Raw genomic sequence first — 19,425 nt, 5'->3', positions numbered from 1 at the left:
CATTTTGTGTGCTACCAAACGTCACAACGTAACTGGGTGATTATAAAGGTGCTCTACAGGTGTCTCCAAAGGTACTTGTTGGGTTGGCATATTTCGAGATTAGGATTTGTCACTCCGAATGTCGGAGAGGTATCTCTGGGCCCTCTTGGTAATGCACATCACTTAAGCCTTGCAAGCATTGCAACTAATGAGTTAGTTGCGAGATGATGTATTACGGAGCGAGTAAAGAGACTTGCCAGTAACGAGATTGAACTAGGTATTGGATACCGACGATCGAATCTCGGGCAAGTAACATACTGATGACAAAGGGAACAACGTATGTTGTTATGCGGTTTGACCGATAAAGATCTTCGTAGAATATGTAGGAACCAATATGGGCATCCAGGTCCCTCTATTGGTTATTGACCAAGAATGGTTCTAGGTCATGTCTACATAGTTCTCGAACCCATAGGGTCCGCACGCTTAACGTTACGATGACAGTTTTATTATGAGTTTATAAGTTTTTGATGTACCGAAGTTTGTTCGGAGTCCCGGATGTGATCACGGACATGACGAGGAGTCTCGAAATGGTCGAGACACAAAGATTGATATATTGGACGACTATATTCGGACACCGGAAGAGTTCCGGGTGATTTCGGAGAAAACCGGAGTGCCGGAGGGGTTACCGGAACCCCCCGGGGAAGTATTGGGCCTTAGTGGGCCTGAGGGGAGAGAGAGGGCAGCAGCCCAGGAGGTGGTGCGCCCCCTCCCTTGGGGAGTCCGAATTGGACTAGGGGAGGGGGCGCGGCCCCTCTTTCCCTCTCCCTCTCCCTCTCTTTCCTTCCCCCTTCCTCCTTCCTAGTTGGACTAGGAAAGGGGAGTCCTACTCCCACTAGGAGGAGGACTCCCCCCTCCATGGCGCGCCCCAAGGGCCGGCTGGCCTCCCCCCTTGCTCCTTTATATACGGGGGCAGGGGGGGCACTACAAAGACACACAAGTTGATCTACGGATCGTTCCTTAGCCGTGTGCGGTGCCCCCTTCCACCATATTCCACCTCGGTCATATCATCGCGAAGCTTAGGCGAAGCCCTGCGCCGGTAGAACATCAACACCGTCACCACGCCGTCGTGCTGACGGAACTCATCTCCGGAGCTCGGCTGGATCGGAGGCCGGAGATCATCATCGAGCTGAACGTGTGCTGAACTCGGAGGCCCCGTACGTTCGGAGCTTGGATCGGTCGGATCGTGAAGACGTACGACTACATCAACCGCATTGTCATAACGCTTCCGCTTACGGTCTACGAGGGTACGTGGACATACACTCTCCCCTCTCGTTGCTATGCCATCAACATGATCTTGCGTGTGCGTAGAATTTTTTTGAAATTACTACGAAACCCAACAGTGGCATCCGAGCCTAGGTTTTATGCGGTGATGTTATATGCACGAGTAGAACACAAGTGAGTTGTGGGCGATACAAGTCATACTGCTTACCAGCATGTCATACTTTGGTTCGGCGGTATTGTGAGATGAAGCGGCCCGGACCGACATTACGCGTACGCTTACGCGAGACTGGTTTCACCGCTACGAGCACTCGTGCTTAAAGGTGACTGGCGGGTGTCTGTCTCTCTCACTTTAGCTGAATCGAGTGTGGCTACGCCCGGTCCTTGCGAAGGTTAAAACAGCACCAACTTGACGAACTATCGTTGTGGTTTTTGATGCGTAGGTAAGAACGGTTCTTGCTAAGCCCGTAACAGCCACGTAAAATTTGCAACAACAAAGTAGAGGACGTCTAACTTGTTTTTGCAGGGCATGCTGTGATGTGATATGGCCAAGACATGATGCTATATTTTATTGTATGAGATGATCATGTTTTGTAACCGAAGTTATCGGCAACTGGTAGGAGCCATATGGTTGTCGCTTTATTGTATGAAATGCAAACGCCCTGTAATTGCTTTACTTTATCACTAAGCGGTAGCGATAGTCGTAGAAGCAATAGATGGCGTAGACGACAACGATGCTACGATGGAGATCAAGGTGTCGCGCCGGTGACGATGGTGATCACGACGGTGCTTCGAAGATGGAGATCACAAGCACAAGATGATGATGGCCATATCATATCACTTATATTGATTGCATGTGATGTTTATCCTTTATGCATCTTATCTTGCTTTGATTGACGGTAGCATTTTAAGATGATCTCTCACTAAAATAATCAAGAAGTGTTCTCCCTGAGTATGCACCGTTGCCAAAGTTCGTCGTGCCCAGACACCACGTCATGATCGGGTGTGATAAGCTCTACGTCCATCTACAACGGGTGCAAGCCAGTTTTGCACACGCGGAATACTTAGGTTAAACTTGACGAGCCTAGCATATGCAGATATGGCCTCGGAACACGGAGACCGAAAGGTCGAGCGCGAATCATATAGTAGATATGATCAACATAGTGATGTTCACCATTGAAAGCTACTCCATTTCACGTGATGATCGGTTATGGTTAGTTGATTTGGATCACGTGATCACTTAGAGGATTAGAGGGATGTATTTCTAAGTGGGAGTTCTTAAGTAATATGATTAATTGAACTTAAATTTATCATGAACTTAGTCCTATTAGTATTTTGCAAATTATGTTGTAGATCAATAGCTTGCGTTGTTGCTTTCATATGTTTATTTTGATATGTTCCTAGAGAAAATTGTGTTGAAAGATGTTAGTAGCAATGATGCGGATTGGATCCGTGATATGAGGTTTATCCTTATTGCTGCGCAGAAGAATTATGTCCTTGATGCACCGCTAGGTGACAAACCTATTGCAGGAGCAGATGCAGACGTTATGAACGTTTGGCTAGCTCAATATGATGACTACTTGATAGTTTAGTGCACCATGCTTAACGGCTTAGAATCGGGACTTCAAAGACGTTTTGAACGTCATGGACCATATGAGATGTTCCAGGAATTGAAGTTAATATTTCAAGCAAATACGCGAGTTGAGAGATATGAAGTCTCTAACAAGTTCTATAGCTAAAGGATGGAGGAGAATCGCTCAACTAGTGAGCAAGTGCTCAGATTGTCTGGGTACTACAATCGCTTGAATCAAGTGGGAGTTAATCTTCCAGATAAGATAGTGGTTGACAGAATTCTCTAGTCACCATCACCAAGTTAGTAGAACTTTGTGATGAACTATAATATGCAAGGGATAACGTAAACGATTCCCAAGCTCTTCGTGATGCTAAAATCGACGAAGGTAGAAATCAAGAAAAACATCAAGTGTTGATGGTAGACAAGACCACTAGTTTCAAGAAAAAGGGCAAAGGGAAGAAGGGGAACTTCAAGAAGAACGGCAAGCGAGTTGCTGCTCAAGTGAAGAAGCCGAAGTCTGGTCCTAAGCCTGAGACTAAGTGCTTCTACTGCAAAGGGATTGGTCACTGGAAGCGGAACTACCCCAAGTGATTGGCGGATAAGAAGGATGGCAAAGTGAACATAAGTATATTTGATATACATGTTATTGATGTGTACTTTACTAGTGTTTATAGCAACCCCTCAGTATTTGGTACTAGTTCAGTTGCTAAGATTAGTAACTCGAAACGGGAGTTGCAGAATAAACAGAGACTAGTTAAGGGTGAAGTGACGATGTGTGTTGGAAGTGGTTCCAAGATTGATATGATCATCATCGCACACTCCCTATACTTTCGGGATTAGTGTTGAACCTAAATAAATGTTATTTGGTGTTTGCGTTGAGCATGAATATGATTTGATCGTGTTTATTGCAATACGGTTATTCATTTAAGTAAGAGAATAAACTGTTGTTCTGTTTACATGAATAAAACCTTATATGGTTACACACCCAATGAAAATGGTTCATTGGATCTCGATCATAGTGATACACATATTCATAATATTGAAACCAAAAGATGCAAAGTTAATAATGATAGTGCAACTTATTTGTGGCACTGCCGTTTGGGTCATATCGGTGTAAAGCGCATGAAGATACTCCATAAAGATGGATTTTCGGAATCACTTGGTTATGAATCATTTGATGCTTGCGAACCGCGCCTTTTGGGCAAGATGACTAAAACTCCGTTCTCCGGAACAATGGAACAAGCTACTGACTTATTGGAAATAATACATACCGATGTATGCGATCCAATGAGTGTTGACGCTCGTGGCAAGTATCGTTATTTTCTGACCTTCACAAGATGATTTGAGCAGATATGGGTATATCTACTTGATGAAACATAAGTCTGAAATAGTTGAAAGGTTCAAAAGATTTCAGAGTGAAGTGGAAAAATCATCGTAACAAGAAAATAAAGTTTCTGCGATCTGATCGCGGAGACAAATATTTGAGTTACGAGTTTGGTCTTCAATTAAAACAATGTGGAATAGTTTCACAGCTCACGCCACCTGGAACACCACAACGTTATGGTGTGTCCGAAGGTCGTAACCGCACTTTATTGGATATGGTGCGATCTATGATGTCTCTTATCGGTTTTACCACTATCGTTTTGGGGTTGTGCATTAGAGACAACTGCATTCACGTTTAAAAAGGGCACCATCTAAATCCGTTGAGACGACACCGTATGAACTATGGTTTAGCAGTAAACCTAAGCTGCCGTTTCTTAAAGTTTGGAGTTGCGATGCTTATATGAAAAAGGTTTTCAACCTGATAAGCTCGAACCCAAATCGGAGAAGTGCGTCTTCATAGAATACCCAAAGGAAACTGTTGGGTACACCTTCTATCACAGATCCAAAGGCAAGACATTCGTTGCTGAGAATGGATACTTTCTAGAGAAGAAGTTTCTCTCGAAAGAAGTGAGTGGGAGGAAAGTTGAAACTTGATAAGGTAATTGTACCTTCTCCCTTATTGGAAAGTAGTTCATCACAGAAATCTGTTCCTGTGACTACTACACCAATTAGTGAGGAAGCTAATGATGATGATCATGTAACTTCAGATCAAGTTACTACCGAATCTCGTAGGTAAACCAGAGCGAGATCCGCACCAGAGTGGTACGGTAATCCTGTTCTGGAAGTCATGTTACTAGACCATGATGAACTTGCGAACTATGAGGAAGCGATGATGAGCCCAGATTCCGCGAAATGGTTTGAGGCCATGAAATCTGAGATATGATCCATGTATGAAAACAAAGTATGGACTTTGATGGATTTGCCCGATGATTGGCAAGCCATAGAAAATAAATGGATCTTCAAGAGGAAGACGGACGCTGATAGTAGTGTTACTATCTACAAAGCTAGAATTGTCGCAGAAGGTTTTCGACAAGTTCAAGGTGTTGACTACGATGAGAGTTTCTCACTCCTATCTATGCTTAAGTCTGTCCGAATCATGTTAGCAATTGCCGCATTTTACGAAATCTGGCAAATGGATAACAAAACTGCAATCCTTAATGGATTTCTTAAAGAAGAGTTGTATATGATGCAACCAGAAGGTTTTGTCAATCCTAAACGTGTTAACAAAATGTGCAAGCTCCAGCGATCCATCTATGGACTGGTGCAAGCATCTCGGAGTTGGAATATACGCTTTGATAAGTTGATCAAAGCATATAGTTTTATACAGACTTGCAATGAAGCCTGTATTTACAAGAAAGTGAGTGGGAGCACTACAAAATTTCTGATAAATATATGTGAATGACATATTGTTGATCGGAAATAATGTAGAATTATTCTGCAAAGCATAAAGGAGTGTTCGAAAGGAGTTTTTTCAAAGAAAGACCTCGGTGAAGCTGCTTACATATTAAGCATCAAGATCTATAGAGATAGATCAAGATGCTTGATAAGTTTTCAATGAGTACATACCTTGACAAGATTTTGAAGTAGTTCAAAATAGAACAGTCAAAGAAAGAGTTCTTGCATGTGTTACAAGGTGAGAAATTGAGTAAGACTCAAAGCCCGACCACGCAGAAGATAGAAAGAGAATGAAAGTCATTCCCTATGCCTTGGCCATAGGTTCTATAATAGTATGCCATGCAGTGTACCAGATCTATTGTATACCCTACACTGATTTTGGCAAGGGAGTACAATAGTGATCTAGGAGTAGATCACTGAACAACGGTCAAAATTATCCTTAGTGGAATAAGGATATGCTTCTCGATTACGGAGGTGACAAAAGGTTCGTCGTAAAGGTTACGTCGATACAAGTTTTGGCACTAATCCGGATGAGTCTAAGTCTTCATCTGGATACATATTGAAAGTGGGAGCAATTAGCTAAAGTAGCTCCGTGCAGAGCATTGTAGACATAGAAATTTGCAAAATACTTACGGATCTGAATGTGAGAGACCCGTTGACTAAAATTATCTCACAAGCAAAACATGATCACACCTTAGTACTCTTTGGGTGTTAATCACATAGCGATGTGAACTAGATTACTGACTCTAGTAAACCCTTTGGGTGTTGATCACATATCGATGTGAACTATGGGTGTTAATCACATGGTGATGTAAACTATTGCTGTTAAATCACATGGCGATGTGAACTAGATTATTGACTCTAGTGCAAGTGGGAGACTGAACGAAATATGCCCTAGAGGCAATAATAAAGTTATTATTTATTTCCTTATATCATGATAAATGTTTATTATTCATGCTAGAATTGTATTAACCGGAAACATAATACATGTGTGAATATATAGACAAACAGAGTGTCACTAGTATGCCTCTACTTGACTAGCTTGTTAATCAAAGATGGTTATGTTTCCGAACCATAGACAAAAGAGTTGTTATTTGATTAACGGGATCACATCATTAGTTGAATGATCTGATTGACATGACCCATTCCGTTAGCTTAGCACCCGATCGTTTAGTATGTTGCTATTGCTTTCTTCATGACTTATACATGTTCCTATGACTATGAGATTATGCAACTCCCGTTTACCGGAGGAACATTTTGTGTGCTACCAAACGTCACAACGTAACTGGGTGATTATAAAGGTGCTCTACAGGTGTCTCCAAAGGTACTTGTTGGGTTGGCATATTTCGAGATTAGGATTTGTCACTCCGAATGTCGGAGAGGTATCTCTGGGCCCTCTTAGTAATGCACATCACTTAAGCCTTGCAAGCATTGCAACTAATGAGTTAGTTGTGAGATGATGTATTATGGAACGAGTAAAGAGACCTGCCAGTAACGAGATTGAACTAGGTATTGGATACCGACGATCGAATCTCGGGCAAGTAACATACCGATGACAAAGGGAACAACGTATGTTGTTATGCGGTTTGACCGATAAAGATCTTCGTAGAATATGTAGGAACCAATATGGGCATCCAGGTCCCTCTATTGGTTATTGACCGAGAATGGTTCTAGGTCATGTCTACATAGTTCTCGAACCCGTAGGGTCCGCACGCTTAACGTTACGATGACAGTTTTATTATAAGTTTATAAGTTTTTGATGTACCGAAGTTTGTTCGGAGTCCCGGATGTGATCACGGACATGACGAGGAGTCTCGAAATGGTCGAGACATAAAGATTGATATATTGGACGACTATATTCGGACACCGGAAGAGTTCCGGGTGATTTCGGAGAAAACCGGAGTGCCGGAGGGGTTACCAGAACCCCCCGGGGAAGTATTGGGCCTTAGTGGGCCTGAGGGGAGAGAGAGGGCAGCAGCCCAGGAGGTGGCGCGCCCCCTCCCTTGGGGAGTCCGAATTGGACTAGGGGAGGGGGCGCGGCCCCTCTTTCCCTCTCCCTCTCCCTCTCTTTCCTTCCTCCTTCCTCCTTCCTAGTTGGACTAGGAAAGGGGAGTCCTACTCCCACTAGGAGGAGGACTCCCCCCTCCTTGGCGCGCCCTAAGGGCCGGCCGGCCTCCCCCCTTTCTCCTTTATATACGGGGGCGGGGGGGGCACCCCAAAGACACACAAGTTGATCTACGGATTGTTCCTTAGCCGTGTGCGGTGCCCCCTTCCACCATATTCCACCTCGGTCATATCGTCGCGAAGCTTAGGCGAAGCCCTGCGCCGGTAGAACATCAACACCGTCACCACGCCGTCGTGCTGACGGAACTCATCTCCGGAGCTCGGCTGGATCGGAGGCCGGAGATCATCATCGAGCTGAACGTGTGCTGAACTCGGAGGCCCCGTACGTTCGGAGCTTGGATCGGTCAGATCGTGAAGACGTATGACTACATCAACCGCGTTGTCATAACGCTTCCGCTTATGGTCTACGAGGGTACGTGGACATACACTCTCCCCTCTCGTTGCGATGCCATCAACATGATCTTGCGTGTGCGTAGATTTTTTTGAAATTACTACGAAACCCAACAGCTAGCACACGAAACTGGCCTTGGTCCTTATGTTCGCATCATAGACAAATACTCTTGCATGGAGCACAGAGTGTAGTGGGAGGCGGTCGACAGCAAAAAGGCTCTGGTGAGCTTGTTCAGAGTTCGTAGCAATGAGGAAGTCATATATGATGAGGAGGATAGCCAGAGCGACACAGCTGATCACGTTGACAGCGACTATGACGATAATGAAGATGTCATCTATGACGCTGATGATTTCAGTGACACTCCTGATGATATTGATGGCGATAGTGATGACGTTGATGGCGAAAGTGATGACGATGAAGTTGGTGTCTGTGAGGCTGATGACTTCAGCGACACAACTGATGACATTGATGGCGACAACAACAACAATGAACATGGTGTCTGTGATGCTGATGATTTCAGCCACACACCTAATGATATTGATGGCGAAAGTGATGACGATGAAGATTGTGTCTGTGAGGTGGATGACTTTAGCGACACAACTGATGACATTGATGGCGACAACAGCAACAATGAAGATGGCGTTTGTGACGCTGATTATTTCAGCGACACACCTGATGATATTGATGGCGATAGTGATGTTGTTAATGGCGAAAGTGATGACAATGAAGATGGTGTCTGTGAGGCGGATCACTTCAGCGACACAACTGATGACATTGATGGCGACATCAACAACGGTGAAGATGGCGTCTATGAAGTGGATGACTTCAGCGACACTGCTGATTATGTTTATGTTGGTAGTCAAGATGAAGAAGCATATGTGCGTGAAGATGAAGATGGCCAATTCGAGTACTCTTGGAACTCGGACGAGGACAATTTCATCGATGTGGATGGAAGTGTCGCCGACCCCGACGATGATGAGTGTGATTACCATCTCATAGGATTACATCCGCAAAAGGACGTGGTGATCCTACAAACCTCCAACCGCGCCGTTGCTGCATACCATGTCATGACTTCGAGAATGCAATATTTAGGAAATCGTCTTGTTAAAGACCCTTTCAGTTATTTTCACGGAGTTAGATCTGCATTTCCTTACCGTCCATGCTACGTTGATGCGCTTCCGCTTAGATGCACTTCCAGCAACTAAACCACACTCCTAGGGTTGTTGGTGATCCATCCTGCCCCGCGGCGTGTAAATCTTTTGGGGGGGGGGGTTAATTTATCAGCTGGGTGCAGCTGAAAACAGATGGACGTGTTTGTGAGAGGATCTAAGTATTCATTTATATATATTTTTGTGAGAAATTCATTTATATTGTTATGGCTAATTAATGTGTGCTCTTCTTCTGCTTAAGCAATCCAGCAAGAAACTTATAGATACACTTCATTTGCTAAAGTACAAACATACGTCGAGCCAAGGTCCATTTTAGAGCTAGATATTTTTTTTCGAAACAGAGGCATAAGATTTGCCTCATCTATTAAATGGGAAGAAAATAGAGTTTGGAGTTTTACATAACCCCGACGCAAAACGGCATGGCAATTACTCACAAAAAATTACAGTCCCAAGTTTTTTGCACCGGCAGTAACCCATAGCTTTGCTTCTTCAAGAATGGATCCCATAAGAACATGCGGTGATGCAAATTTTTGGCGAAACACTCTGGCATTCCGCTCGTTGCAAACGGTCCATGAGATGAGCATGGTGAGGGAGGTCATGGCATGCCAGTTTGGGTTTCGGTTATCGGTCCGCTTGTCCCACCATGCGTTGACGGAATCATCAAGATGCCAGTCGGAGGTGTTGACGTGGTGTAGCCCAAGCTTCTTGATGATAGCTCTCCAAAGCCTAAGCGTGTACCGACACTTGAAGAAGAGGTGTGGCCCTGTTTCTTGTTCTCTCTTGCATAGTTGGCAAAGTCCACAATTTGCCCAACCACATCTCCCCAACCGATCGCCTGTCCAAATACGGTCTTGTATCACTAGCCAAGCGAAGAATTTAACCTTGGGGGGGGGGGGGCAAGCCTTCCAAACCATGTGATCCATGGGTGAGAGAATCAACCCAAGGAATTGAGCCTTATACACGGTGGCCGCCGAGTAGATCTCATCATTCGCATGCTTCCAAATGATATCATCTTTGGCTTGCTCATCAAGGTGGAAATCATGGACAAGCATCTAAAGAGTGAAGAATTCTCGAATGTGATCAATGGTGATGACGGTGTTGGGATTGATTTTGAGAATCCAAGCATTTCCTTTGAGAGCCTCCCGCACCTTCCAATTTTTTCTCCTTGAGGCCTCAAAGATTAAGGGTGCAATATCCTTGGGCTTCCGCCCAAGCAGCCAAGGAGAGTCCCAGAACAGCGTCCTTGTGCCGTCACCAACAGTGATAATTGTAGAGGCATAGAAAAACTCGCGGTCATCGTCAGTGCAAGGGTTACCAAAACCCACCCAAGGCTTGTGGGTAGCCTTCCATTCGTACCACAACCATCGAAGGCGTAAAGCACGCGCAAACTTGTCGGTGTTGAGTACCCCTAGACCCCCATACTCCTTTGGCCTACAGACCATTTTCCAGTTCACTTTGCATTTGGCTCCCATTGTCTTGTCCGCTCCGGACCACAGGAACGCCATTTCCAACTTATTGAGGCTGTTGAGCGTGCTTGGTGGAACAATGAGAGGCGTGATAGAGTAAATGGCTTGGGAGGAGATGACCGACTTGAAGAGAGCCATGCGACCAATAGTGGTGATGTTTCGGCCGTCCCACATGACCAACTTGCCAGCTGCCTTGTCCTCAAGGTATTGGAAATCCACCTTCTTGAGTTGCCAGATGGAGAGTGGCAAGCCTAGATATTTCACCGGGAAGGTAGCACGAGTTGCCGGCATGCTCTGAAGAATGTGCCCAAGGTATAGATGATTGCATCGGATTGGCACGATGGAGCTTTTCTGAAAGTTGGTGCATAGGCTAGTGACGTACCCAAAGCCCCTTAGAATGGACACAAGGTTGTCGATGTCCGTTTTGATGGGGGCCACAAAAACGGCGGCATCATCCGCATATAGGGAGGTTCTCACCATGGGGCCTCGCCCACGAATCTTGTGAAGGAGGCCTTTCCGGGTTGCCAAATCCAAAATCTTGTGCAGCGGATCAATCGCAATGACAAAAAGCAAAGGGGAAATGGGGTCCCCCTGCCTGAACCTGGCACCATCTTTAATGGGGGTCCGCAGATCCCATTTAAGAGAATGCGAGACGAAGATGAGGAGAGCAGCGCGGCAATCCAAGCCCTGAACTTGTCCGAGAACCCCAAGCGTTGGAGGAGATCCAGAACATATTCCCACTTAACAGAGTCAAAGGCCTTTCTTATGTCCAACTTGAATAGCAAAGCAGGGGTCTTGCACTTATGTAGTATCCTAGCAAAGTTCCGGACGCACATGAAGTTGTCATGGATACTACGCCTCTTAATGAAAGCACTCTGTGCGTTGGAGACAAGTCTGTCCATGAGAGGAGCAAGTCGAATCGACAAGACCTTTGCGATAATTTTGGCGAGAGCATGGATGAGACTGATAGGTCTATAATCAGAGATGCCTTCTGCGCCCTCCTTTTTGGGCAATAGAACAACATTGGCGGAATTCACCCATTGCAGATTTGATGTGTGGAGGGAGTCAAAGCGTTGGATGACCCTCATGATCGTATGCTTGATTATGCCCCAACAGTTCTTGAAGAAAATCCGAGTGAAACCATCCGGACCGGGCGCCTTATCACTAGGCATCTCCTTTATGTCCGCCCAAACCTCATCTTCTGTGATGGTGTTACCCAGGCCGTGCAAGTCATGGGTCTCAATCCCAAGCTCCTCCCAGTTGAAGTCTTTGTTGGTACTATTTCCCCTACCCATGGCCTTGCAGAAGTGGCCATGGATGATTCTCTCTTTTTCCTTATGCTCAGTCACCCACCCATGTGCGTGCTTAATCCGGTGAATGTGATTCTTCCTTCTTCTGGCGTTGATGCGACGGTGGAAGAATTTTGTGTTTGCATCACCGTGCCTCAAGTTTGCCAACCGAGCACATTGACTCTTTCGAGTTCTCTCAAGAACCGCCAAACTGATCACCCTCCGCTTGAGCCTCAAACGTGTGTCATGTTCCTCGGGAGAGAGGGCCCTTGCCTCTTGCGCTATGTCAAGGTGAAGAATCACAAGTAGGGCCGCATGGAGTTGGACCTTAGCCTTGGAGAATAGATTCTTGCTCCACTCAGAAAGCCGGTCGCAGCTTTTTTGAGCTTGTGGTGAAGGATTTGGTACGATTCCGAATGCCCAACATGCTCGTCCCACGCCTTTTGCACCACCTCGGAGAATCCGGGCAAAGAAGCCCAGAAGTTTTCAAACTTGAAAGATCAAGGTCTTCTAGGCCCTTTGTCATCCGCCAGGAGGAGGGGGCAATGGTCGGACAGGGAAGACGACAGAGCATGTAGCACATGGGTGTTGAAGCACATATCCCACTCCCCATTACAGAAGAAGGAGTCAAGCTTGCAAAGAGTTGGGTTGTCCCGCTCATTGCTCCAAGTGAAACGCCTATTCTGTAGGTGAATTTCTTTGAGCTCACAAGATTGCAAGGCAGCCCGGAAGCGATTGATCCTACTCCGGTTAAAATTTCTCTTGTTTTTGTCCCTAGCACGGTAAATTTGGTTAAAATCCCCAAGGGCCAGCCAGGCAATCCAATTGGGTGGCTTGTGGGAGATTAGCTCGGCAAAGAAAGCATCTTTGCAGGCGTGATCAGTTGGCCCATATACGGACGTGAGCCTAAAGCAGACGCCGGTTACGCGGATATTGACCATACTAGAGAGGCAATAAGTCGATGTGGTGATGTCGGAGACGTCGAGAACGTTGTCATCCCATAGGAGTAGGATCCCTCCCCTAGTTCCCAATGTCGGGCATTGCGCAAAACTTTGAAGTCTATTGCCCCCCAGGTAGGCAGCGACGAATTTGTCAACGCTGTCAAGCTTTGTCTCTTGAAGACAGACCAGTTGGCAAGAGGATGTGGCAATCGTTGCACTAACCGTTGCCTTTCAAGCCGTGCAGTTTAGTCCACGTACATTCCAGCTTAATGTGTTGATGGGTTGTGTCGTCATAGGTCACCCAAAAAAACACTTGTGGTTTGCCAGGCATAGCAGTCGATAGCCACCAGGACTTGAAGAACAAATGCAGAGACAAAAGGGCACTTTGAAGTCTGAAGCAAACAAGATAGCAACTTAAGGGGCCACACCCTCCTAATACAACACACGCCCTCAAAACAACACACACCCACAGAATTGGAAACAACACTACAAGTAGCCCGAACACTACCCAGCACAGTAAGAAGCTGGGCTAACATAACCACCATTTGCACCCTAACATGCAGACTACGGACATCAATTATCTTGAAGAGCTGCACCCCCAGGCTGAGCGAGCTCCAGTGCTCTCTCACCACCATGATCAAGCAGGGCGTCCTCTACTCCGTTGACAGCTGGGTCATCAAGAATGAAAAATTCCCTCATGGTCATGATCACTTCAGGAGCTAGTTGGTCCTTGAACTTGGAAGTAAACTCATCCAGAGTTGCCTCAGTCACATCTTTACCATCTCTGGTGATTCCTAGAGTGCGGCAAACCATTTTTTCTGCAACTTTGGCCACCGGCACAGCAACAACACATGCACCAGGCCGCTTGATCCTCTGCAGTGAGAGACCGCCCTTCCTGGATATTTGCACTCCAACCAACGTTTTCCGACGAGCCGTAGGAGGCCTTGGGGGTGGCGATGGAGGCGTGGCAAAAATGCTCTGCTGCCGCACCTCAAAGAGTGAATCCACGGGATATAGATATATGGTGCAAACATATACAAATAATATTTAGATATAAACAATTCGCCTGGGTCGGAGTTGGGCGCTTCATGGTGCACCGTCTTGAGCTTTGTCCATCACGTGCCCACCTTACAACCACTTGCACATAAACGGATAAACCATGTCGTATATCATATCAATAAACTGGAGAAGGAAGAGCAAGGTAATTGGTTATAGATGGAAACAGGAGATTTGGAAACTAGCACAAGCTGAAGGGGGAAAGAAGTGACTCCACACAGTACCCAAAACAAATCAACCTCTGTGCTGAAGAGGATGAACGAAGAGTTGGAGCCGTGTGTGTAATAAAGGAAGCGTTGCCAGAACCGAGCTTTGGTTCTTGATAGGGGCAGATGGTTGTCGCCGAAACAGCAGAGAACAAAAACCTCCATACTCAGGTAGCACTTTAAAGCATGTATTCTTCATATGTTCCGTGCGTGTTGCGACTGTACTGAATATACTTTTATTTTTTGAAAAGGAGGTCCCCCCCCCCCCCCGGCCTATGCATCCGAAAGATGCTTGCGGCCATATTATTAAAGCAAGTGCAACAAAAAACAAAGTCTGGTATCCGAAGAACAGCTCGCAAAGGGAGAAAAGATAAATCAAAGCTAAGAAAACAAATCAATTTGCTGTAGTGTTTGATAGAATCAATTTGCGAAGTCATGTATACACCAAGGGCTATTTTGGATGTGCGATAATGATACCAGAAGCTAAGTTCCTCCACCTTTCAATCTTGGGAAGTTAGTGGGTTCTACTGTCATCAGGCTTATTAATATGTAAGTGTGGCGATGCACAATCCGCTTTCTGCATGACAAGTAAAAGCAGAGCATCTCCCTGTCGTGATGATTCAGGACTGAGGCCCGAGGAGCTGACTCGAGGCGTTGGTGTTAGTTCGATCTATACACTCTGGGAGTGTCTGGTGGTTCCTGATTTATGTCCATGTGCCATGTCAATGTCACCCAGATGACCGAAACTCGAGCAGTCTATTGGTCAGGGAGGGTGCTTTGCTGAAACAGAGTCCTTACCTTGTATCTGCTTTTGCTTGTCAGTTTACTTCCATATGATACGAAGCTGCCCCCACATTTTTTTAGTTTGTTTTCATTTGCAGACTCGTGCATTTTTGGATGTTTTAAGTGTGTGAGTTCGGATGAAACCGAAGACCAAAATATCTGTTGCAGTTCATCCTATTTTCCCCTAGAAGTGAGGTTTAAATGGTGGTTTTGATATTAACAACTGAAGTTTTTCCCCTGGAAACAAGTTTAATAGCTAAAGATTACATACGTTAGTGTTGACTATGGGATACGACGCAGTTTGTGACTGCTCATAATTTGTTTCTTTATTCTAAATGTCCATCATGCATACCAGTGAATTTTATGCTACATACACTTTTTATTCTGTACTGGTTTCAGTTCCTGGGCGCAAAAAATTCTGATTTTTCTGAATGGAACAGTTTGTACATATAAAACATACACTTATTTTCTTCTTAATTTCACTTTTATCTTCTGGGCATCCTGTAACCACCAAAGATGCAGGCGTGGTTGCAGTCAAAGCAGGGCTCCAGAGTCACCTCCTCCGAGGGCTTGGACTGGTCAGCCTTGAGCTTCTCTTTTCTAGAATACGCACGAGTGTGCGTATCATATATTAGAGAAAGGAGAGGTGAAAAAGAGCCCCATCCACATAGCATTCTTACATCATGTTACATGCAAGAGTCCACCGCATGAACGCATCTACTCAGGGAAACTAATTTCTCCCTGTAACCCACCCAGCTAGGCCTCCGAAGAAGGCGATGAAATCACCTTTGAAGAGGCCAGCGGCGCTCCACGCTCTACCTTCCTTCTCCATGTTGGCAATCACGATTGTAGCAGAGGGAGTCGCTCCGTCGAAGACGATGGCATTCTGATGTTTCCATAGTTCCCATAGTCCTAGAGATAGTATGGTGCGTCTGTCCTTGGCCTTTATGTCTGTCGCCGTGCAAGAATTGCACCAGGGTATCAACTCCGCATCCGGTGCCGGCATCCACTGCGGCTTGTGCAGGGCCTCGAGTGCCATATGCCATACTGATCGCGCAAAGGCACACGACACCAGAATGTGATTGATCGTTTCCACGTCCTGGTCGCAGAAGGGACATGCCGGCTGATGAAGAAGGCCGCGCCTTGCCAAGCGATCGGAGGTCCAACACCTATTCCGTTAGGCAAGCCAGGTGAAGAACCTGCATTGTAAAGGGGCCTTAGATTTCCAGGACGTGTCTGCATAAGCCGCCACCTCAAGGCCCCAAAACTTGGAGGCATACGCCGATCGCGCGGAGTAGTTGCCGTCCTCCTCCCAGGCCCATTGAACCCGATCTCGAGCATCCACTGTAAGCATGGTTGGCGTCGTCCTGTCCCAAAGAAGAAGGACTTCCTGCAGTGTCTCCTCATCCATGTCTGGACCGACCTCGAGCGCCCAAGATCCACCCTGTATAGCATCGTGGACTGTCCTAACTTCCCGAACGCGCCGCGGGATCCTCGCATATACTCTTGGAGCCAGCTCTTGAACCCTAAGACCTTGGAGCCATCGGTCCTCCCAAAACAGGGTCTCCTTGCCATCTCCCACATGTGTGATTGTGGTTGTTCTGAAGATTGAACGTGCTTCCTCAGAGATGCTGATCTCGAAGCCTTTCCATGGGCGTGAGCTGTCCCTGCGCTGAAGCCATGCCCAGCGTGCTTGGAGCGCAGAGTTGAGCCAGCGAAGATCCGGTATGCCTAGACCTCCAGCCCACTTGGGCGCACAAACATTCCTCCAAGCAACCTTACATTGTCCACCGTTAGCCTCCTCTTTCCCGGACCAAAGAAAACCCCTACAGATCTTGATGATTGCCTTGATCGTCCTTGGGGGAAGACACTGGCCAAACATGGCATGGATCGGGATTGCGCATAACACGAATTTGACAAGAATTAGCCGGCTGCTGATCGGGAGAGATGCTCCTCTCCATGTCGGCAATCTGACGGCCACTTAGTTAACAAGATCCTGAAGCTGGGCCGCAGATAGACGTCGCAGACTCAACGGCAGGCCGAGGTAGCGACAAGGAAAAGACCCAATCTGGCATCCCAGAATCTTAGAGATCCGCCCCGTTCACTCGGCCGAACATCAAATTGGCATGGCGGCGGTCTTAGCCATGTTAATCCGCAGGACAGAGGCTCCACCGAACAGCTCAAATATTGACTTGCATATGTGTAGGTCAGTGATCTCCGGTTTGACGAAGAGGACAACATCCACTAGTAGAAAAAGGGTCAAACGTGAAGCACATTAGTGCCGGTTTGTACTAGAGCCGGTACTAATGTGTCCATTAGTGCCGGTTCCAATGGCTAGCCGGGCCGCTCTCATTAGTAACGGTTCGTGGCTAACCTTTAGCACCGGTTCGTGCCATGAACCGGTACTAATGAGAGTGGTGGCAGGATGTCGTCAGTCTAGGCCCCCTCCAGCACCTTTAGTACCGGTTCGTGCCACGAACCGGTACTATAGGTCCTCCTGCATATAAACCCTTCGTCCAGCTCGCTCTGTTCTTCCCCCTTTCCCCTCTCCTCTCCTCTCTGTTCTTCCTCTTCTCCCCTCGAGCTCATCACACATTTTGCCCAAAATTTGTAAAGATTTGAAGGCCCCCATCCATTCAAGTGATCACAAAGGTTAGCAACTTTGTCCTTTCATCTCTCATTGCTAGATTAGCTCTTGCAATGCTTTATATAGTTATTAATTTGTGAGTTTAGTAATTTGGGAGGAAATATATATATGTACTAGTATTTGATTTATATGCAATTTGAGGTCAAAAATAACACTTAGTTTGCATATGTAGGTGTGGTTTACTTAGTGCCTTCTAAATCTCCGTCGTAACCACCGTCGATCGCCCGCACCGTCCCGTTGCCGGCACCACCTTGTGGTGAGCCTCTTGTTCATGAAATTTTATATAAAAAATTGATGTTTGTGTGATTTGGATATATAGTTACTCGTATAATAATTATCTTACCCATACGTTGTTTGTTATACATAGTGACATGGTTTTGATATACGTCCCCGTCGGCCCTCGTCCTTGTTATGATTCGGATGTGGTATATTCTCTTTTAAAACTATTTGTTGCATTTCGTGTTTATGACAAATTATGCCCATCAAGTTGACATAGATATTTTTATCTAGGAGGTATGTGAACCGGAAATTCCAACCGACCCTATTGTCGAGAGGTTAAATTTAGTTGAAAGAGAAAACGAGTACTTGAAAGATAAATTGAAAAGAATTGAGGGGGAGAAGATGGAATTGGAGTTCATGTTGCCGATGTCGTCGATGATCACAAGATCAAGATGGAGAAAATGCGCTTGAAGATTAGAAAGATTAGAAAATATGCCATCGATAGTGAGGCTTGGTATCATTATGCTGTTGGATCAATTGTGACCTTAGTTGCGATCTTGATCGCATTTGTTGTTGCATTTAAATGCTTTAGCTAGAGAGTTATTTATTTGTTGCATTTAAGTGTTGTATGAACTTTATGTATGAACTTGTATTAATTTGGTCTATTCGGTGTTGTGTAATGAAGATGAGCCGGCAATGGATGTACGATGACCGATGCTCTCCCTAGTTCATTGAGGGCGTGCATACTTTTCTGCTTGCGACTGAGGCAAACAAGCGGGCGGATGGTTTTATGCCTTGTCTATGTGCTGGCTGTAAGAATGGTCGCAATTACTCTACGTCAAGAACCATTCACGTCCACCTGTTTGAGTCCGGTTTCATGCCCCACTATAATGTTTGGACCAAGCACGGAGAAAGAGGGGTTATGATGGAAGACAATGAAGAAGAATAGGACGACGACAGCTATCCTGGCCATGGGTTCCCTGAATGCAATGATACAACAATGGGGGAAGAAGCTGAGCCGGTAATGCTAGAAGAAGCTGAGCCGGCAATGCGGGAACAAGCTGAAGAAGAGGCATCAGATGAGCCCGTTGATGATCTAGGTCGGGCCATTGCCGATGCAAAGAGAAACTGCGCAAGTGATTTGGAGAAGAAGAAGTTGCAGCGCATGTTAGAGGATCACAAAAAATTGGTGTACCCGAATTGCGCAGGTGACAAGAAAAAGCTTGGCACCACACTGGAATTGCTGCAATGGAAGGCAGAGAATGGTGTATCTGACAAGGGGTTTGGAAAGTTGCTGGTAATGATAAAGGATATGCTTCCAAAGGACAACGAATTGCTCGAGAGTACATACGAAGCAAAGAAGGTTGTCCGCCCTCTAGGGTTAGAGGTGCAGAAGATACATGCATGCCCTAATGATTGCATCCTCTACCGCGGTGAGTACGAGGATTTGAACGCTTGCCCGGTATGTGGTGCATTGCGCTATAAGATCAGCCGCGATGAGCCTGGTGATGTCGAGGGCGAGCGCC

The sequence above is a fragment of the Triticum aestivum genome, chromosome 6B (genome assembly GCF_018294505.1).
Source record: "Triticum aestivum cultivar Chinese Spring chromosome 6B, IWGSC CS RefSeq v2.1, whole genome shotgun sequence".
NCBI lineage: Eukaryota > Viridiplantae > Streptophyta > Magnoliopsida > Poales > Poaceae > Triticum > Triticum aestivum.
The sequence above is the reverse complement of the archived record's forward strand: the minus strand, read 5'-3'. Positions refer to the sequence as shown.